Consider the following 22,783-nt stretch of genomic DNA (forward strand, 5'->3'; position numbering starts at 1 on the left):
TACTTTGTGCAGTCCTCTCATATTTACAGAAAATAAAGATGAGGCTAAGAAAGGATCAGCATTCTAACTTGAGTTTGTCACCCACATATTCTGATAGGGACTATAATCTCAGATTTGGGAATCTGTCTTTCAGAAATGTAAGCATTAACTTTGGAGAAAGTATTCATTATGAATTACAGTTGCTCAGTTGTATTCATCTCATCAGAATTTCTCCTTAGTGAAGAATGATATGTATGCTAGGGCAAAGTACAGTTTTGAAAAGGCACCCAGTGGTATTGTTTTCTTACCTCAAACATAGGTATAGATGTAGATATAATTAGACATTTGATTTGGATTGTAACATGATGATGCGGAAGGCTATGCACAGATGTCAGCCAGGAAGCTTAGGAAGAGAAGAAAAATAGTAAGAGCATAGGAACATCAATAACATACAGCACTGTAACAAACTGGCAACAACAGACACATGAGTGTCAGCGAAAGTGTACCCTGAGGTCTGAAATTTCCATGCGAATTTTTAAATCACGTCTTCATTTCAATGATAGCACATCATTTAAAAGTAATCCAAGTATATTCTGCGTGTTCTAGATGTGTTCACATGATGACTGAGTTCTCCCATACAATTTCAGGGCCACTTGCATTTGTGATCATAATTGCAGTAATACTAAATGAAGGCCAAATAACCCCATAGAGCACTTTTTAAATGAAGATTTACAGTTGTGCAAACACAGAAAAGTGATGAAATAATTGAGACATTACATAGAAGAAGGTGACATAGATATCCTGAATGCAGAACTCCTTCTGCTATGCTGTGTCTATCAGTGCTCTAGCCACGTTGTAGTGAGTGGATGCCGTGGCAGCCACCTCAACTCAGTAGGACTAAGAGTAGTAGATATACGTGAAGAAATATCATTCATTCTTTTGGACTCCCATGCCTATAATTGTTATTTTTAAATGTTATATTCTTGAAACACAAAAGCAGTGAACTGTGTGAAGATGATTAATGTTATAGCCCATCATGCTCAAATACAAAAGAACCGAGTCAACAATTAAAATATAAAACGCAAAATTCATTTCTCCACTCTTAACTTCAATATTAGTAATTTGATATCAGCAAAACAATATTATCCACCACATCGAATTAATGCCTCTGATTTGAACTTTATTAGATGATTTATAGTTTGACATTTATTTCACATATTGGTATGCACTATATTGTTGCATGTTACAAGCATACGGAGCTTATATTTAGTTTATGTTTGTAGTTGTTTAAGTTACCTTATAATAAAAATACTTTAATTAACACTGGCGAGACTATTCTCTTCCTCTTTTCCAGGAGACTACTCGTTCCTTAATTTTGAGAAATAGCGACTACATCATTATTAATTGATGACATCATTATTGGTACTATGTCCTATTTGAACTAATATTACCTTGCAGCTCCCACCTCCAAATGCACAGTAAATATGTATAAAATCTGTGTTTCTATCTATGTAGTGCTTTTAGCTTTTAAGTGCATATTTACTAAAACTTCACTTACCATAACTTTATCTAAAATATACTACATTCTTACTATGTTTCACAAATATACACAGATTACATCATTGAATTATAACAGTAGCTCCATGAAGTATGTACTACTATTAGACTCACTGCTAAGGAAGGTGGGGTTCACAGATGATAAGTTGTTCAAGGTTATGGGTCTAGTGACACACAGAAGGGATTCAACTGAAACAATGCAACCCCCTAAATATTTTCTTAACCATCAAGTTTTGATACTTTTGTCCTTTTGTTAATACCTGTAATTGAAAGGGTTTGGGGGAAGTTGTCTTTTTGTTTTTTGTTTTTATTTTTTGAGACAAGGTCTTGCTCTGTCACCCAGGCTAGAGTCGTGTGATGTGATCATAGCTCACTGCAGCCTCAAACTCCTGGGTTCAGGCAATCCTCTTGCCTCAGCACACTACAACACCTAGCTAATTTTTTAAAATTATGTTTTGTAGAGATAGGGTCTCCCTATGTTGTCCAGGCTGATCTTGAACCCCTGGTCTCAAGTGATCCTCCTGTCTTGGCCTCCCAAAGTGCTGGGATTACAGGCATGAGCCACTATACCCAACTAATACCAGTGTTTTGTTTATAGAGTTATTTTCTCCATTAGACAACGAACTCTTATACAGTAAGAAAAGTGCCTTAATTTTTCAATAACTTTATTGAGATATAATTCACATACCCCACAATCCACTTATTTTTGCAATTCAATGGTTTGGGGTATATTACATTATTAATTTCTTAAAATTGTGGCTATATATATAAATACAATTTGTCATTTTGTCCATTGAATAACAATTCAATGACATTAGTTACATTCACGATGTTATGCAACCACCGTCACTATCTATTTCCAAAACATTTTCATCACCCCAAACAAAAACTCTGTAATCATTAAGCAATAACTCCCTATTCCCCTCTCCCCTCCACCCCTGGTAACCTCTAATCTGCTTTCTGTCTCTACAAATTTGCCTAGAATGGTGCCTTATTGATTTTTGTTCCCATTCCCATTACTTTGAACAGATGTCAAGCATGTAGGAAATGGTCAATACCTATTTGTTGAATAAATGAAGAATGAAGATATACCATCCTGTGACTTTGCCTAGGCTATAATTTTTTAAGTACCTCTTCCTCCTTCTTCATCAGCATTCTTCCTTATACCATCTTCATTTAAAACCTAATTTGTAGGCCAGGCACGGTGGCTCACGCCTGTAATCCTAGCACTCTGGGAGGCCGAGGCGGGCGGATTGCTTGAGGTCAGGAGATCGAAACCAGCCTGAGCAAGAGCGAGACCCCGTCTCTACTATAAATAGAAAGAAATTAATTGGCCAACTAATATATATAGAAAAAAACTAGCCGGGCATGGTGGTGCATGCCTGTAGTCCCAGCTACTTGGGAGGCTGAGGCAGCAGGATTGCTTGAGCTCAGGAGTGTGAGGTTGCTGTGAGCTAGGCTGATGCCACGGCACTCACTCTAGCCTGGGCAACAAAGCGAGACTCTGTCCCAAAAAAAAAAACAAAAAAAACTAATTTGTAAACTCATCTTCTCTAGGCAACCATCCTCTTATCCATGCCCTCATGTTATTTCATTCAGAAACATATCATGTACTATTTCGGCTGCACAGAGATCAAAGAGCCTGCAAAAGAGCCAAGGATACTAAGGTAAATGCAAAAGGCTCCCAACACAATCAATTATGAATTCATCAGTTATGATTAAAGGCATTTCACGTGGGCATAGATGATTAAGCAGCAAGTCCCTAACGGCTGTCACTAGCGAGAATGCAAAATGAATTTTCTTTAAGAGTCCACATCTCTAAGCAATGAGAGATACATTTTCAAGCTGGACTCATTCTGCATGTCACTCTCTCCCAATCCCAACAGCCATGGAAGTAACCAACAACTTCTGCCTTCTATAGTGCAGAACAGAGAAGACAAGATGGGGACCAGGTTTAGGAGAGTGGCAACACAAAAAGAGATGTGTTGTTTCTGAAGTGATTTATGGACCATAGGTAGAGGTAATGAACACAAAAATAAAATGGGAGGCAGCTCTTCCGGTTGTTAAAAAAGCAGGGGACAAGAAACAGCTACCGCTAGCATTTTGCTGAGTACTTTGAAGGTGAACTCTTCCTCTAGAATTTCAGAATTTTAGCATCAGTTTAGTAGCTCAAGCTATAGAAATGTTATTGATACACTTAAACTCTGTACTTTTAGCAATTGCACACAGATAAAGAATTTTGTATTTTGTATAAAGAATGAAATAGAATGAAATAATAGTAACATATGGATCAATAATTAAGACAAACGACAGGATTGATGGACTGTTCAAAAATTGAACAAAGTGAGAGAGAAAAGGGAGAAGGGAAGGGGAGAGAAGAGAGAGAATATGGAAGACTAGACCAAGGCAGAGGATTTTCTCTGGACTACAACTAGATAAGAGTCTCACCAATTCCTTAATAAGGAAGGACTGGAAATTAAGGCTAGAACACTAAATATTTTTAATATTATACTTATAGATTTATCCTTAGGTTAACAGCTTAGTAAAGTGAATGTTGTTTCTTCTATATCAAGGGTTAAGTCATTCTTAACTAATAATTTTGTGGTTTTTAAGATGGAGTCCCAGATTAAATACACACCTGGGTCACTTGTTTGCAATAGGTACCTTAACAAAAAGATGCATTGAAGAACCTAGTACCAAGCTGAGCAGCCCCCATGAAGATTGTTGCTTTGTCAAAGATGATCGCTCTTGGGATGTGCTAGACATGGCAGATGTGCTTTTCTAGTGACCTCTGTGGGTCCTCACTCAGAGCCTAGTTGCCACATATTTTCTCAAATACCTAGTAGAGATGGTAGGTAGTCTCAGAAACCTTAGTTGTGTTCACTGGGTCTTAGGCCAATTTATTTTTTAATTTAGCAAATAACTATTGAGCACAAACTCCATGTCAGGGACTGTGTGAAGTGCTAAGAGATCGTGTGAATGGTCATCAGTGTACAATTTTCAAAATGCTGAAAAATAATTATTATGAAAATACATAGTAAGCACATGTCAAAGTTCTATTTGAGTCATTAGTGAGGGATCAATCAAGATAACAACACTGATTCAAAGAAAGATACAAGATATTAATAAAAATATATATGCTATGTCTATACATTTATTATTTGAATATATAAAAATATATTCAAATATATATAAGTGTGTGCGTATAGAGAAGTAGAAGGAGAGAGTTTAACAAAAAGAATGGTGGAATGAGATTGCTAAATTGGATACAAAACCAGTCAATTCTCTCTACTGGACAAAAATCATTTACATATTATCAGTTTTCTACAAGTTCAGACCTCATTTGACAGACTCTGGGCCCTAATCAAGGTAAATAGTATGTCCCAGTTGACCCATGAACAGGCTTATTACCCAATGCTCTAGAACGTGACAAGAACACAGTCACCCTTTTTGCCTTATTTCCAAGTTTTGAGTGATCTTTCTTATGGTGATGAACAAAAACAGACAGTCTCTACCCTCAGGGATCTATTCCCCAGTCACACAATCATTGCATTATCAATGGCACAAATAAACGCAAATTTCAGTTGTGTCCAGAGCTATGAAGGAGATGTCTGTGAGGGTTTTGAGAGCTTACGACAGGGATTTACCCAGTCGGGGTGTGGGGCAGGCGCCAGTGAGGAAGGAGGCGTGGGGGAAACAGGAATGATGAGCAGCAGACAGATGGATGCCCTTCCCCTCCCTCTTCGCACATCTCCCCACAGCTTTGAGCACCACACATGTGCCTTTTTCTGCCAAATGTACATACCCAGCCCTTCCTCCCCTCAAAAGCTCAGACCTGACAGTCCGCCTGGAGGGCATACAGGAAACTCACACTGACATGTCCAAAGCAGACTTCTCAGTCCTCCCCCCATCCGACATCCTCAGCCTTTCCATTTTAGTAAGCAGTATCTGCATCCACCCAACTGACCAAACCAGAAGTTTAGGAATCATCCCTGATTCTCCTCTTTCCCTCATTCCCTTCTCCCTAAAGCAGCTGATCCAGTTAACACTGCGCGTTCTGCCCTCACAGCATGCCAAATCCAACACTTTTCACCCTTTTCCCACCACTACCCAGCGCCAAGACATCACTATTCTCTCTCTATCACGAACTCTTTCATTCTTGCTCCCCTACAGTTCATTCCCCACTCAAGGGCCATAGTGATCCATCCAAAAGGGTCACTTCATTTCACATCATGTCCATCTTCTTCTAAAATCCCAGCCAGGCGCGGTGGCTCACGCCTGTAATCCTAGCACTCTGGGAGGCAGAGGCGGGAGGATCGCTCTCAAGGTCAGGAGTTGGAAACCAGCCTGAACAAGAGCGAGACCCCTTCTCTACTATAAATACAAAGAAATTAATTGGCCAACTAATATATATAGAAAAAATCAGCTGGGCATGGTGGCACATGCCTGTAGTCCCAGCTACTCGGGAGGCTGAAGCAGCAGGATTGCTTGAGCCCAGGAGGTTGAGGTTGCTGTGAGCGAGGCTGACACCATGGCACTCACTCTAGCCTGGGCAACAAAGTGATACTCTGTCTCAAAAAAATAAATAAATAAAATAAAATCCCTCTAACAGCAATCAGGATAAAATCCAAACTCCTCCCACTCAACTCGCACAGCCCTAGGAGACCAGCCATGAGCAATTTCTGACTTCATCTGCTACTATTTCCACTCCCACCCAAAGCCCCAACCCTAACTCTATTCAAGTTGCCCAATCCTGCTTTCAGTTCTTCCAACAGCCCATGTTTATTCTCCATGTATAGCCTTTGAGCTTGTAGCTCCCTCTGCCTGGAATACTCCTCCCTGTTACTTCTGCCTCTCTGGCTCCTTTCATGCTCCAGGTCTCAGCATAAATATCATGCCTTTGGAAAGTCTTCCCTAACCACCCTGTCTCACCTGCACCCAGTTTCTCTCCATTACATCCCTTGACTTTAATTCTCTGCGTGGCAGTTACCACTTAAGCTGCTATTTCTTCCTGTTTACTTCCTCTTTTCTTTGGTCTGCTCTCCCCAACACCAGCACCTACACACATGTCTTGCATTTCAGTTGTGACTCCAGTGCTTAGAACTGTGCCCAACACATAGCAGGCGCTAGAAAATAATTGTGAATACACAATCAAACAGAGAGGGAAAAGGCAATTGTTTAGGCAGAAGGAGACGGAAGGAGCATGAAGGACTGAAAAATAAACGTCAATGTGGTGGGAAGTAGGGAGCACAGACAGCAGGAGGGAACAGGGTGAAAGGGCAGCCAGAGGGCAAGAAGCTGCCAACCCATTCGGGGCTTGGAGAGATTTCAAGAATTTTCATCTTCATCCAAAGAGTAATAAGAATACAGACAGATTTCCAAGCAGGGGGGGGATGAGGAAAAGATGATATGCTAGTGATCTTGAGCTCAAACTGAGAGAAGCTTAATAGAAAAAATAATGCCACTGCTATAGTGATGGGTCCCCCAGTACAGCCAGAGCAGAAATCCACTGACCCACATCAGTTCATTTCTCTCCCCGAGACACACACAGGCATCATCACTTCCAGCCTCACAACCGTGAAATGTACAACAGCCCATAATATGAACTTTCACTTTTTCAAGTGCTAAATGCTACTTTCCAACTTTGACCCATGCTGCACACGGTTGCTTCTGCATAGAAAGCTCTTTCAAGGCCCAACCCATTGGCTCATTAACTCGTTTTTCTCCTTCATTTCTCAGCTGAAACGTCATTTCCGCAGAGAAACGCTCTTTGACCCCCTCCACATTCCATACTGTGTTAGGGCCCACTGTTTTACGAAATTGTAGTTCCCAAACTATAACTCCAAGAAATTACTATCAATTCTTGCATAGAAATAATCACAGTATTGCATACGGTTGAAAATGAAGGCTGTTAGTCAGACTGTCTATTTGGCATCCCAGATTTTCCACTTAGTAGCTGTGCGAACATAGGCAAATTATATAATCTCCTTGAAAACCTCAGTTTTGTCATCTGTAAAATAGGAATAATGATAGTCCCTACTTCAATGCATTTTAAGAATATTAAATAATACAAGAAAAATGCCTAGCACAATCCCTAGCATGCAGTTATGTGTTCAGTACATGTTAGCTACCATCATCATCATCATCATCATTGTATCATGATTTGCATTTATACATTTATCTATTTGACTAACACCTCTCACTTCCACCAGACTGAAACCTCCATTAGGGAAAGAACAATGAGGGCTTACTCCAGTAGGGAAGAATGCCTAGTCCAAGGAAGAGCTCAATTAATATTAGCTCAATGAATGGATTTACGTACATTACATTTACATTAATTTTGCATTGAGTGCAAAATTAATTGCTCTATAATATTCCTTTGCAGTGATATACCTGGCAAAACACTGGAATCTGGCCATGCATGTTGGATATTGTTTTGAGTGAAACTTAGAGCAATGGTTGTCTTGCTCTGTTCAGACTGTTATAACAGAATGTCATAGGCCGCATGGTTTATAAACAAAAGAATTTATTTCCCATCATTCTGGAGGCTGGGAAGTCCAAGATCAAGGCACCAGTAGACACGATATTTGGTGAGGACCTTCTTCTGCATAGATAGCTGCCTTCTCATTCTAACCTCACTCACATGGGGGCAGGGGGAAGGGGTCTCACTGCAGCCTCATTTATAAGGGCACGAATCCCATTTGTGAGGGCTCTATCCCCATGGCCTAATCACCTCCCAAAGGCCCGAGCTTCTAATACCATCACCTTGGGGGGAAAGATTTCAATATATAAATTTTGGGGAAACACAAACATTCAAGCCATAGCAATGGTCCCCTGGCTAATCTAATTGGTTACCTTATGTGCAGTTTCCACTGTCATCATTTGTCCCTCTTTGGAATTCTTCATTTCAGTTACAGTATCTTTGTACCGGAACTGACCATTCTAGTCTCATTCGCAGCACTTCCCTTCCACTCCAGGTGTTGTCGTAGTTTGGGTTTTGTAACTCGGATAAGAAAAAGAATTTTGACTCCAGGCAGGAGGGGCCAGGAGAGAGCAGATGTGTACGGAGGAGACAGAATGGCATCTGTTCCCACACAGCCCCCCTGGCTGGGAGTAGGTTATAGGATTGGGGGGAGGAAAGGCTAGAAACTGATCGAGCTGTTCTTTCATAAAGGATGGTGAGAATAGATTCCTAGAGGCAAGGAATGAACGATGCACAGAAGTGACTGAATTATTCCGGGAAGACTTCCTGAGACTCTGACCACAGGTAGATGCAGCACCAAGCAGTGCTCCAGGATCGTCTAGTGGCTGCCCCGTGGTGTACATGCTGGAGCTCACCTACATTCATACACCGTGTGTGCCGCATTCAGATAGCAGCATGCACGGCAAGCAGGGGAGAGAACAGAGGAAAACACAGCACACCTTGGACATCCTTTGGGAATTCCAAGACATAACTAAAGAGAATTAGCGAACGCATGCTGAGTTCTGGGGTAGAGTATGAGGAAAATATGGTCATTCAAATTATATTTTGTTTTCATAGGCTTGTGAACTCTTTAGCATCTGACTTACACGTGAGTTGTTTTGTCTCATTCTCACAATAACCAGTGAGGCATTTTTATTCCTATTTTAAAGATGAGGACCTGAGTTTCCGAGGCTCTAATTGGCTTGTCCAGTTGCACGTATGTAAAATTAGTAGGTGAAATCAAACCCAGATCTCCAAGGCCTGGGCATTTATCCCACTATGCTGGGCCATGCCAGGTCGCAGATTCAAAGCAGCAAATTAGAACTCAGGAGATCATAGGTAGATGCCCAAACAATAACAAGAGGGTAAAACCACAATCTTCCCCTTAAGGAGGATTCAGGAAGACAACACAAATACAACAGAATAACTTGAACAGTCTGAAGCCATTTAGCCAACGGGCAGACGGGAGCAAAATGGCCCATATCTCAATAATATCTGATGACAGCTACCCTTGTCATATGACAGTGTAATTAGATTAGAATCAGACTTTGAGTTCACCAGGCAAAATGTAACTTAAGTTTAGTCTCTTATCTTTAGAGTATCAATAAAAATTATAAGAAATTTAGGAACTATTTCTAACAGATATTTAATATAAATAAAAAAATACTTGGTGCTGAAATAGATGCATCCATCGAAATTAATTTCACTGAAGTACCCAATATGCTCAGAATAGCCCAACAGAATTCTCGGTATTCTGGATGCTGCAGGAAATAAAACAAATCAAACCCCCTGATCTAACAGACCAATTCTAGTGGATAAGAATCTTGCACAAAATTTCTCCTAAGTGTCAGATACATAGATTTCTTTGAACCCCATGCTTTTACTATTAATGAGCAGACATCTGAACATCTTTGTAAGTTTTAGCTAAGCCATTTGTAAATCCGTCCATGTGTCTGTCCTTCTGCTCCTGGTAGACCATGAGTCAAGTCTTCAATCCTTTCAACAGAGACCACAGCACTGAGCTCATCTTAGGACGCTCACACCGAATCTGAACTCAATGTGCCGGGCGGGCCCCATGACAATTAAAAGAAAAGGAGAGATCGTGTTCCACCAAGTTGGATGTAGGACCAGGAAACCTAGAGGACCAGTGCCCAGACTCAGTCTCCCGCTAACGTGGGAAAGTTACGCAACTGCCCGCTTCTTACTCTTTTGATTCCCCCAACCAGACTTTAGCTGAAGCGTCAGATGTTTACCTTTGCCTTTGCAAAGCTATCTCTGCTTTGGAATCGCCCCTGCTGTTGCTCTCAGGAGCTAATGAGGACTCTGGGTGGACACGGGGCCTGTTTATTCTTCAAGGTCCATGGATCTCCCAGCTTGAAGTCAAGGTCTCACTTCCTTCTTAGAGACCTGCCCCTGCTCCTTTCCAGCTGGCTAAGCAGCAGACTGTTCCTGCCAAGTTTCAGAAACTGCACTCATTTGGTGGCGCAAGAAGTCAGACTGTGTTTTGGTACAAGCTGCAGAAAGCTCCGGGGATGCTGTTTAGCAGGCGGTCGGCCAAAACACAGGGTTAGGAGGGAGTGGGAGGGGTAATCCGTTTGATCCAATATCAAATCCCACTACCGAGTCCTTTGAACAAGGGCTGTCCCATGAAGCCCTCTCATGGCGAGCTGGATGAAACTAGAGATTCCACTTACCTTCTGCCTCTTTAAATTAGACAAGCCCTCTGCACGGCAAGAGAATGAGTGGCAAGCTCGTGGACAGTTCTTTCTGAGCTGGATGATTTAGTGAAGCTGCTGTTAGGGGTACAGACAGTGGCAGGGTTGGTGGGGAGGTTGGGAAGAAAGACCCAGTGGACTGAGGGAGGATTATTCACCCTGTTTTTGTAATGCTGGTGAGAGCAATACTGGTTGGGAGGTGGAGGAAGGAGGGCTTGCTGTTTCCAAGGCTTTGAGCTCTTTGCCATAGAGACAGTGGGGAGCCCTTGCAGAAAGATCCCTTCCCCCGCTCCCCACCCAGGGCCTGGGGAAGGACTCGGGCTAATGCAGTGATCTGGGAACAGCCGAACTCCAGTTGCCGTTTGGCTCCCCACTTCCAGGGAAAATGTGAGCTGTCTGTTTCTGATTATTTTGCTCTTATCACATCAGGCTGTTCTTTTGGGGAGGCAATTTCATTTCCAAGAAACCTGTTTTGCTTCTCCTCCCTTGAAGTCTTCCAGGCACTTGCCTCCTCCCTTTTCCCAACAGATCCCTCGTCATCTGAGCCCAATCTCCATCTACCACTGCCTCAGTTTCTCCCCCATCTAGAAACCAAGCTGCTACAATGATACCAGGCCTGGAGAATAAAAAGACTGAAGTGTGGTCAGTGACTGCAGCAGATAGCCAAATATCACTCCCCTTCTTTTGCCTGTTCTAGGATATTCCCTTCTCTCCTGTGTTGTTAAAGGGACCACAAACTCCAGTCCATTTTGTAGTCATGGGTCAGGGACTTGGTGACAGTGCCCAGTGTATTTGCAAGCAGGACTCCTTGTGGGATTCCTGGCAGCCCACAGTCCAGAGGGCAGGACGAAGTAAGGCCTGTGGACGAGTCCAGCAGCCACCCTCCAGCGCCATGGCCCCCAAAACTCACAGCTGAGTATGGGAGGTTGAGTCCTCTATTGCCCACAGGTTCTGCAAGGACCCCGGGGGTGTCCTTTGCCAACAAGGACCAGCTCAATGGCTGCTCCTCACTCAAGTGTCACCCAGGGAGGCCTCAGGGAGCTCCGAGTGCATCTCTGCAAGTTCCTGCCACACGCGCTTTCTTTTACTTTTACTCCCTTCTTTGTGTCTCCCTCACATCTTCTCTCCCCTCACCTTTCTCCCACCTTCCCCGATCTTTCCCTAGAGTCATGGCTGTCATGGGAGGGCTTGCTAAGTCCCACGTCACCAACGTGAGAAATATTTCCACCTGGAAGCCACCGAGCTCACCTTGCTCCTGAGCTGTAGAGAAGATCACCTCAATCCCACCCACTCTCATGCCCTGCTCTGAGCAAATCCAACGTCCTCCCCAAATCTCTTGTGCATTCCTCAAGAGGTAGATCATTTTAGTGAACTCTGGCTCTCAACTCCTGCTTCCGCCCAGCCAGCTAACCACACAGGTTGTCAGTTCTGTGCCTGCCACGCTATTTCTTTCCCTGCCAGATTCGCCCAGAGAAGAACCTGGCACCATCCTCAGTTTAAAAAACAACTCTCACCAGGGTTGCATGTGTGAGCACATGGAGAGGTTTATATTAGAGCAATGCACACAACTTCCACTTACACACAGATAGCCTTTTTTTGAAACAGCCCATGTCACCTCCATGACCCCACAAGGCCCGAGCCTCAGCCCCTCTCTCTGTCCCCTCTTCCTCCTTCCATCTCTCCTCTTCATCACCTCCTGGTCGGGTTAGCCTTTGCAATGACAAAAGGACTATCCATTTTAAGAGGCCTATCTTTCTTAGAAGGCTGTTATAATTTTTTTCAATTTTTTAAATTGTAAGGTGACAGAATATAGTTGTATATATTTATGGGGTACAATTTTAATGTTTAATTATAAAATATTCTAAACATTTAGAAAAGTAAAGAAAATAACACTACTGGTATATTTTAAGATTTAACAAATTTAAATAAGATATAATGGATGTTAAAATGTTGCCATTTTTGCTTCAGGTCTCTGTCTCTTTCTCTGAAATAAAATGCTTTCCATACAGGTAAAGCCCAAACCCATTCCTTTCCTTCACTCCCACCCTCCCTAGGGTTAACCAGTATCCAAAAGTTGTTGCATCATTCAGATGCATGTTTTTGCACTTGTATTATATATGAATGTTTCCATAAACAAGATATAGTATTTGGGGGATATGAAATATTTGTTTAAATGGTGCACTGTAGTGGGTGCTGAGAATGAGCTTTATGAGTAAGAACAACATTGTCTAATGCTGGTATCTATTTGTTACAATATCAACCATGAGCCTAGTGGCCCAGCATCTTGTAGGTACTCAATAAATAAATACATTCCGCATAAGAAAAGAGTGTCTCCCAAATCATCAATAATCTAAGATACCAAATTAAGAAGCAACCCAAGATAAGTGGTATTTAATACACTTTAGTTTTTGAGAAACATCAATGACTACAAATAACTCCTCCAACACAGGTATGTTCTCTCTTCGAATAAGGACAGCTTTATAAATGCCTCATTGAGAAGCCTTCTATTGGCAGAGCACAATGTGTCACTACCCTTCACATGACCCTGACTGCAATGGGATCTCCTGAGACTGAAGTTCTGAGTCCATATCCTCCCATTCCCCAAACTGCTGACTTCATGAGTGAGCACAGCCTCTCCTCTTCCACCACTCTGACTTCACTCCCACAAATGCCAAGAAGAGTACCTGACATCATTATCTCTGGAGCAGCCAAGGACACCAGTGGTCATTCAGTTCAATGGGCAGGGCCTAGGTCCCCAAGGCATTGTTTATGCTTCCAGACTGTGAAGGAGCAGAATCCTTTGGACTCCTGGCTGGGACTCCAACTCCATGTAAGGCAGAAACCTCACCCAAAGTAATGGTGCTGAGAGCTGCTCTAACTTCCTTTGCCATTCCGACTTTCAGTAGATGGACCATATAATTTATCATCCAAACTCTTACAATTTGAGAGTGAAGATGGTGCTATGAATAATAACACCAGGTTAAGAGGCATAAATAAAGACCACTTTTGGCAAACTAGGATGTATGGTCACCCTAAATCAATAGCCCTGTAAAAAAGCCAAGCATGGTATCCTCTCTTATAAGGTGCCTCAAGTGGGATACTATGAGAACCTCAAGGAATGGTCTCCTAATCCCTTCCCCGTATAAATCTAATGACAGATGAGTTCATTCTCTTACAGCAACATGTGAAGACCTAACCTTCTTATCACTAAGTTTAGGGAGAAGAGACAACTCTTTATCAGACAGTAATTTGATTCACTTTCATTTCCTTTTTTCTTTTTCCACAAAGATGAAATTAGGGCCAATTCTTCCCCTATAGTCCCCTGAAACTTTCAGAGGACATATGTCAGACCAGTATAAATCAGAGGACAAAAAAATATCCCCAGCAGATCAAAACTGCAGCTCTAAAGTAGAGTTCATTTGGCACCAAGAATAACGTTCACTGGGTGACCAAAGGGTGCCATGGATAAGAAGAACATGAACTTTAGTATTAGACAAATTTGGGTTTGAGTCTCAGCTTCACCAACACTCCCCATATGATTTTAGACAAGTTACTTCTTTAAACCTCAGTTTATCTAGCTGTAAAACGGGGGTGACAATAATATCAATCTATAATATCTATAATCTATAATATCTATAATAATATCAATCTATAATATCAATCTCAGAGGTTAGTTAGAAACTTTCAGTAAGATAATAAATTTAAAGCCCCAAGGATACTGCTTGACACATTTTAAGTGCCTAGCAAATATTAGCTATAATTATTACTCACACTGTTTCAATCTTCATTGTAGTTTTTCAGCATTATCTCTACTTCCACACAAATACTCTCTATCTAATCAGACCAGCTACTTAACTTTTCCAAAAACCGTCTTGCCTTCGTCATCTCTGTATTTTTGCTCCTGCTCTGCCTGCCACCTGGAACGCTTGCCTCTTTCTTCTCTATTTTTATCCTCTTGGTTCAATATGGACACATCTCACCCATTTCCCAAGGCCCACCTCAACTGCTACACCCTCCAGGGAATCTTCTGGAAGGTGAGTTCTCCATCCCCTGAGTCCATTATTTTCTTATCATTTTCCACCATGCATTACAGGAGATTAGTGTGATTAATCATCGTTGATTGCTCTTTCTCTCTCTCAACCCCAAATCCATTCCCTCATTTCTGCTTCCAAAATAAACATGACATATGCCCACTTTTTTTGATGCATCTTTCTACCACCTTGGTTCAAGCCACTACCATCTCTCTCATGGACCATTATGATCGTCTCTGTGCTGGGCTTCCCACATCCAGCCTCTGCCATCCACATTCCACAGAGAAGCCAGAAGAAATCTTTCTAAAATAAAATCAGATGTCTTTCACAAAATTTTTCAATGTCTTCCTAAGATACTTAAAATAGATCTCACACTTCTTACCCACAGCCCACAAAGACCAGCATGACCTAATCCCTAGTCCCCATTTACCTGTATAACTTCATCTTGGGCCACCCTTGCTCTTTCCACCTGATGGCCAAGCCACACTTGCCTCCTTTCAGTTCCTCACGCAAAGAAAGCTCTTTCCTTCACTCACTCTGTTTCTTCTATCTCGAGGGCATGTACCCCTGCTCCGGGCACAGCTGGCCCATCTCATTCTGCAATTTCCTATCTTCAGAGATGCCTCCGAGGTCATGCTAAATAAGATTCTTCTCTCTCCCTTTGTTATTCTCTGTGAATGGGCCCTGTTTATTTCGTTCACGAAACTTAACTCTGTTTATTACTACACACGTGCTTGTGTGTGTCTTTTTTGATGTGTCTCCCATGGGTACAGGGACTCTGATCGTTTTGTTCACCAGTGTGTGCTTAGTATCAATATTGCACACAGTAGGTCCTCAAGAGTACATGCATATGTGTGTGTGTGTCCATGTAAGTTGCTTATTTATATTTAATTGAATGAAATAATGTCTCAGCAAGCCAAGGTTTACCCTGGATGTCGGTCCATAAATTCTAGCCAGCTGAAAGTAGGTTATGATGAACATTAAGGGCAGCCTCAGGAGGGAAAAGAGATACACACAGACACCATGAGACTTAATGAGAGATGATTGGACACAGCAGAGGGCATGTGTGGGTGGGAAGAGAACATGATGCTGATTTGGGAACATGGACCTCTGTTCAAACCATCATTCAGTTCCAGTTAATAGGAAAATGTAAAACAGGACCAGCTCTTAGAAGCTAATTGTTTAAGATGTTTGGAGGAGAGGAAAGAGAGAAAGAAGGAAAGATAGAGAAGGGAAGGCACAGAATGTTCTTGATGTTTTTATTCTATACAATCAAGAGTGATGTACCACTGGGGAAGAGAGGGGAAGGAAATGTAATGAACTACTTGGAAAACGTTATTGCTGGAACTAAAGTGATTCGTGCTGGTCTTTGAGAAAGATCTTATTGAATAGTTGGCTGCCAGTCCTAGTTCCTGATGACAAAGACTGTCTGTGTATAAATTATTCATGTGTTTTTTTCCAGCAAGTACTGGTCACACCATTTTCATCTCCTTTTCCTGACAGTGCCTTTAGGAGTCCCTGCCTTCCCACAGTCTCACCTCCCCCTCCACAGACCACCCCCCAAATCGTGCAGGATTTCTCAAACCTATGGCCGGTTTCACATTTGCCAACACTGATCTGGTATGCCAGTGTTTGGTGTGTGTTTCTGGTTTTCTTCCAGAGAGCAGAAGCGCCTCGAGCAGAAACTGACATTATTCCCAGGTATGTTGTGTACCAGATATTTTACATGAATTAAATCAGTCAATCCTTCAGAAAATCTAATAAGAAACGTATTCCTGTCCCCATTTTACATGTGAGGAAAGTAAGTCTCAGAGAGGTTATATACTTTTTCTCAGTCGCACAGCTCGTAAGAGTCTGTGTCTGGCCTTTTTGATTCCAAAGCACATGATCTGTTCTCTGCATATGGTACCTCTCAGCTACAAGGCAGGAGTTTTTGGACAAATGAAACTACCTCGCTAGAGCCAGTGAGATCTTTTTAAATATATAGACCTAGCCATGTCATGCTCCAGCTAAAAACACTTCCTGAAGTAGTTCCTTGCTACCTAGAGGTTATGTTGCTCCCTGTCCTGGAGATGTTAACCTCCCAGCTCCAAATCCATGTCCAAATTCACACGCACACATGTGTGCACTCACACACACAAATATATACATAAACACACATCGTTCACAGTTTCATTTGAATAACTACGAGCACACATTGCTTAATGATGGGGACATGTTCTGAGAAATGCACTGCTAGGTGATTTCATCGTCGTGCAAACATTATAGAGTGTGTTCACACAAACGTAGATGGCACAGCCTTCTACACACCTAGGCTATGTGGGATAGCCTATTGCTCCTAGGCTACAAACCCATACATCATGTAGTTGCACTGAATACTGTAGGCAATTGCAACATGGTGGTATTTGTGTATCTAAACATATCTAAGCCTAGAAAAGATACAGTAAAAATACAGTTATTATAATCTCACCGGCCACCATCGCATATGCAGTCCACTATTAACCAAAACATCATTATGTGGCACATGATTTACTTCTTTTCAATCTCTTTTATACCCCAAACCAGGGTATATACACATTACCAACTGCAGGGTGTATACACATTATCTGAGAGGATTGTTAAAATTTCTAATTCCCAGGCATCACCCTCAGAAATTCATTATCAGTGAATTTCAGAAGAGAATCAAAAATCTGTGTGTTCAACAATCACCTGAAATGATTCTGATGCAGTTGGTTCCCAGGACCAACCATCTTCTGCAAGGTATTCCAGGTTGGGAGATTTCATTACACATTTGCCTTCCTCTTCACAGCACTCTCATTCAACATTCATTCATCCAACCAACGTTTGTTAAGTATTCACTACATTCCAGGTATTTTCCTAGACATTGGGGATACAGCAGCAAAGAAAACAAAGTCTCTGTTCTCATGGAGCTTATAATCTCATTGGAGATTAAAACCAAAAATTAAACCAATGGGCGTATGACACAGACATATAATGGCAAAGAGTAATAAATAGAGCAAGGGGACAGTAATAGGGCACTATCATATTATTAATATTATTTAATATTTTCTTCTTATAGAAAAGAGCTTTATCTGTCTTTTTCATCTCTTCATCCCAAGTATTGGGGACCTAGCACTCAATAAACACTTGCTGAGGTAGGAATAGGACTACTTTATAGATGCTAGGAATAAGGGCCCATATAATAATGGCTTTCGTAAAGCTAGAAATGATGACATAATGTCTAAAGCTACCACCTACAGCAACCTATATAAGCATCCCAAAGTAGAAATGAGTGGTTCAGATTCAAGAAACTTAAGGTGTATCACAAAAACAGAATGACAGGAGTTCTACTTTTAACCAAGATGGAGGAACAGGTGTTTGGATTTGGTTTTCCACTAAACAACTAAAAAAAAAAAGACTCTCTCACTTTCTCTATACACACATGCACACACATATGTGAAACCATGGTTTTCAGACACTAGATATCAGACAATGCAGGACAGAGATCCCTGAAAGGCAGGAAGCAAACAAGGCAATCGCAGTTGACGCAGTGTACTGCCTGAGATATTCCACACAGCAACACAGGGAGGTGGAACCCAGGCAGAGCCCAACCATCACCCTGAATTGAAGAGAGAGAGCTTGGTGTCTGAGGAGGTAAAGGTGGCTGGAGTTTGCAAGATAGGTCCCTGGAGAGAAGATATCCACACAGAGAAAATGAGCCCCAGGAAATTCACAAGGTCCCCCTTAAATTTTCAGTTGAGTATTGACCAGCACATACATGCATGTGAGGAAACTGTTTGAGACTGTGGAAAGAACATCCCAAAAGAAGCAGAAGTGACAATTGCTAGAGATCATTCATCCAAGAATAGTTTGTGTTCTCACCAGCCAGAGTAGAACACCTTGTATTCACGGTCTATCAGGCAGAACATTCAGAAAGGTATTGCCTCAGCAAAGGGAAAATTTAGCCTGGATCAAAGGCTGTTCCAGTCCTACCTAACAAAGCTTAAAAGGAAGCTTCCAAAAGATCAAACTACTTGCTAATAATATAATTTCATTCCAGAACAAGGTAAAAAAATATTTATTAGAATATAAAAGCAATTAGCACCCAACAATTATACAATGTCTGGTATCCAATCAAAAATTATCAGGCATGCAAAGAAGCAAGAAAATATAAGCCATACTGAGGGAAAAAATGAATCAATAGAAATAGATCCAGAAAAAACAAAGATGATAAAATTAGTAGACAAAGACATTAAAACAGTTATTATTAATTATATTCCATATATTCAAGATGGTAGAAGTATGACTAACCGTGTTTTGTAGAGATATAAAAAATATTTTTCAAAAGACCCAAATTAATCTTTTAGAGATGAAAACTATAATTTCTGAGATTAAAAATATACTGTATGGGATTGCCAACAGATTGCACACTGCAAAAGAAAATATTGGTGAACTTGAAAATACAACAATAGAAACTGTCTAAAATACAGTGAGTACACACACATACAGACACACACACAGAAGACAAAAAAATAAATAGAGCAACTATATGTGCATCCATATGTCAAAATTTGTCAAATTGTACACTTTATATTCATGGTTTAATGTATATCAATAATAGCTTAATAAATATTTAAAAACAAATAAATAAAGTAGAATAACATAAGGGAAACACAGGGAGGAGAAAAAAAAGGGCTGAGCCTCAAAACTGTGACAGAGTAGGTCTCTATGGCAGGACTCACTATAGAGAGCTACAAACCCAAAGTCATCCACATCATTTGTGAATTCAGGGTGCTTCAAGGAATCTGTTGGAGACAAAGTAACCATGTGTTCCAAGTTGAGCCAAGTTACAGGAAGCCAAACACGATTTCAAAGGCATGTTTCCAACAATCTATTCATTAAAAGGATGCTGACAGACAATTCAAGTGTCTAGTTCAAAATCCCACCTCAAAGAGAAATCTTTCCAAGAGTATTCTAAGAAACTGTCTCCTATCTCTTTGCACTGTTATATACTAATCATTAGACTTATTTTCATTTTGACTTTTATGATGAGACTAAATTAATCTGTTCCCTCTTTTATTTGATAGCACTTCAAATATTTTAGAACTATTAATATCAGGTTATCCCTTCTCCAGGATGTCCATGGTAACATTAACCATTCTTCACGGGACATGCTTCCAGAAATTCTCACCATCGTAAACAATTTTGTTTAGACATACTTCTGCTTAAAATCAGCATTTAAAAATAAAATACTATACTCAGAGTGAGCACAAAATTATAGGCGTGGTCTGATCTTTTTTTTAATTTAAATTATATATTTATAGACTGCAACCTATAAACACTTTTGCTTCCTTAATGTCACTGACAAAATGTGTGTCATATATAGTTTTTAAACTTTCCGTTTACTTTCACACAAATAGCTATCAAGATAGGAGTCTTCATCCTATCTTCTATAATCAGTCATTTGAACCTCAATGTAATATTTTGTATTTGCTGAGATTAAATGCTTTAAAATGTGCAGGTCTACTTTACATGTTTTTATTTTTATTCTTGATTCTATCTTCCAATGTATTATCTATTTCTCCTAATTTTGCATCTTTTGTGACTATGATCTGCAAGAAACAAAAGCAAGTAGAAAGAATTCTAATCAGAAAAGCAAGTTAAGTAGCCAGGTATAATATTTCTATCAACAGCTGTTTGATATTACATTGTGGAGGTAATATTAGAGATTAGCCTGCCAAAATAAATTATTGCAATCAAAGATAAAAGAACTGAGTTCAACAGTCAGCATGTGAGAATCAAGTCCTGGTTCCTCCAAAAAATAAATATGGTAGAGAAACATATATATTTATCTCTCCTTCCTCCCAACAACCTTCTGAAAAGGAAGGAAATAAGGGAATTAAATTGAAATAAATTTAAATGATATAAATATACAAGAACATAGAGAATGGTAGAGGTGAACATAGAGAATGGTAGAGGTGATTATAGTATATAAATGATGCCACCAAAATATCGGAACTTGAAACAAATGACTAAGTTGTGATTGACTTAATAGAGCTGATATAATTCTAGGTTACAGAAGAGAGGGCCAACAAGATGCAAATAACCCATTTCACAGGACCCCAGAGAGGGTCAGAATATTGTGATAGACACCAGGTTTCACAAAAGGTCAAGGTGAAGGGCCAACTTGCAGGATGATATAAAAGAGGAGTTATACTTCCCAAACCCTTCTACCATATCACTGACTTGTTAACTAACCCTCTTTCAGTCTAGCAAAAAACAGGAAGTTCACTGTCTGGAAGAATTTAGCCAGTTCTCAGCTCTCTTTTTCCACTTGGTTTCCCAACATTGGTAGTCATGCTTACAACACCCAGTCAGGAGACTGGAAGATTCCTCTATAGGGACACTGAGAAGCTCAGGACTTTTGGGGGAATTCCCCAACAAATCAGCCAGGCCCATGCCCAGTCTCCCTGAATTGAGGTCAACAAGCTCTGCCCCCACCCATTGACATTCCAGTCCTTGTAGGAAAGAAGTTCATCTGAGAAATAATTCAGGAAAAAAAATTCCCTGGCACTAAAGAATAAAAATCTCCAAATGAAAATATTTCACTGAGTGTCCAATGAAATAAATATTTTTTAAAGACCCATACTAACATGCATTACTATAATATCCAAATTCGGGGGTGGGGGGCGAGTGTATATAAAATATTATAAATCATATTATTAATATTAGTTTTCTTTACAGGCACACTTAAAGCTAAAAGACAAGCAATATTTTCAAGATTCAGAGACATAATGAGTTTCCACATAAAATCTATACACACAAGCACCCATGCATGCACACACATGCTATTAATCGTGTAAGAGGGTAGAATAAAATTGTTTTCAGACACGTGAAATACTGGAAATACTATCTCAAGAAATTTAACTGTCAAGAACCCTTTCTCAATAAGGGACTAGAAAATATACCCTACAAAATGAGAAAGTAGCCCAAGAAAGAGAATCCAGGAACCAGAAAATTCCACACAGGAAAGGAAAAAAAAAAAAAAGAATTCCAAAATGAAGTTAGAGAAGTCCCCGGATGTTAGCTGGACATCAAGCCCAGAGAGCTGTCAGCTTGGCACAAGAGGATAGAAAGTTCCAATGAGCGTGAGCCCAAAAAATAAGTAAATAAATATGGCCAATAGACTATCCGACATGTTTGCCTGTACTGAGAGGAGATATTCAACTCCAGCAGGGTATTAGAATGAATTAGTAATAGATATACAGAAAAATGGGCAAATAAAAATTTAAGGCAATGATTAATACTGGGTAAAACAAAAGGTTGTTCAAAAGAAAATCATGTTAACTGTATATTTCTTTGATAGAAAATATACAATTTAATTTAAAACAAATATATTTATCGAGGAGAAGACTCTGCCCAGCAGCCCCATTCCTTTTCTTTCTTTTAGATACTTGATTTTTCTTTTCCTATCTTATATATTCTTTCATCCATTGGTGATGGATGAATTAAGAAGAAAAGGATTTAAGTCTATGTATACCAAAGTCCCGTGCTTACATTCATACATATACTTCTCCTAACCCTACCTTTCCCAATATTATAATTTCATATAAACTAAAATTCAGCATTAATGTTATTGTGGCCATGCAAATGTTGGCACAGCTGTAGCTGGGGAGTTGGGAAACCTGTGTACAGAAAGTCAATCGATAACATAATATCTATAATTGAAAAAACTCAATCTTTTTTCAGCATATTTAGAAATATGAAGATAAAATTCAGAGGAGTCTTCTAAGAGTTGAAAGTTTACGCTCCTGCAGAGCATGACTCAATGTTAGGCAACAGAACCCTTGTAGTTCTGTTTGATTTTTAACAATATGACTGTTTTTCTTTGATAGTAATTTTAATTAAAATTTTAAAATTTATAATCACCAAGAAGCTTAGTCTTCCCAGCAAGATTCTTAATTTTACTTTTTAAAAACTCATTCTTGAAATTATTATAAAAATAAAACTTCATTTGAGAATCAAATAATTTTTTTCTG

At 40.2% G+C, this 22,783-nt stretch overlaps 1 long non-coding RNA gene across 1 annotated transcript in view; it reads right to left on the reverse strand.

Moving 5' to 3' along the window:
* Window positions 1-10,876, reverse strand: part of LOC142861867 (uncharacterized) — a 68,479-nt gene extending 57,603 nt beyond the window's left edge. The window contains exons 1-2 of the long non-coding RNA XR_012912972.1: window positions 10,693-10,876; window positions 288-382 (exon numbers count right to left, since the gene is read on the reverse strand). This is a non-coding gene — a long non-coding RNA (uncharacterized LOC142861867). The remainder of the gene's footprint in view (window positions 1-287; window positions 383-10,692) is intronic.
* Window positions 10,877-22,783: the final 11,907 nt, after the last annotated feature.

The sequence above is a fragment of the Microcebus murinus genome, chromosome 18 (assembly GCF_040939455.1).
Source record: "Microcebus murinus isolate Inina chromosome 18, M.murinus_Inina_mat1.0, whole genome shotgun sequence".
In the NCBI taxonomy this organism is placed as follows: Eukaryota; Metazoa; Chordata; class Mammalia; order Primates; family Cheirogaleidae; genus Microcebus; species Microcebus murinus.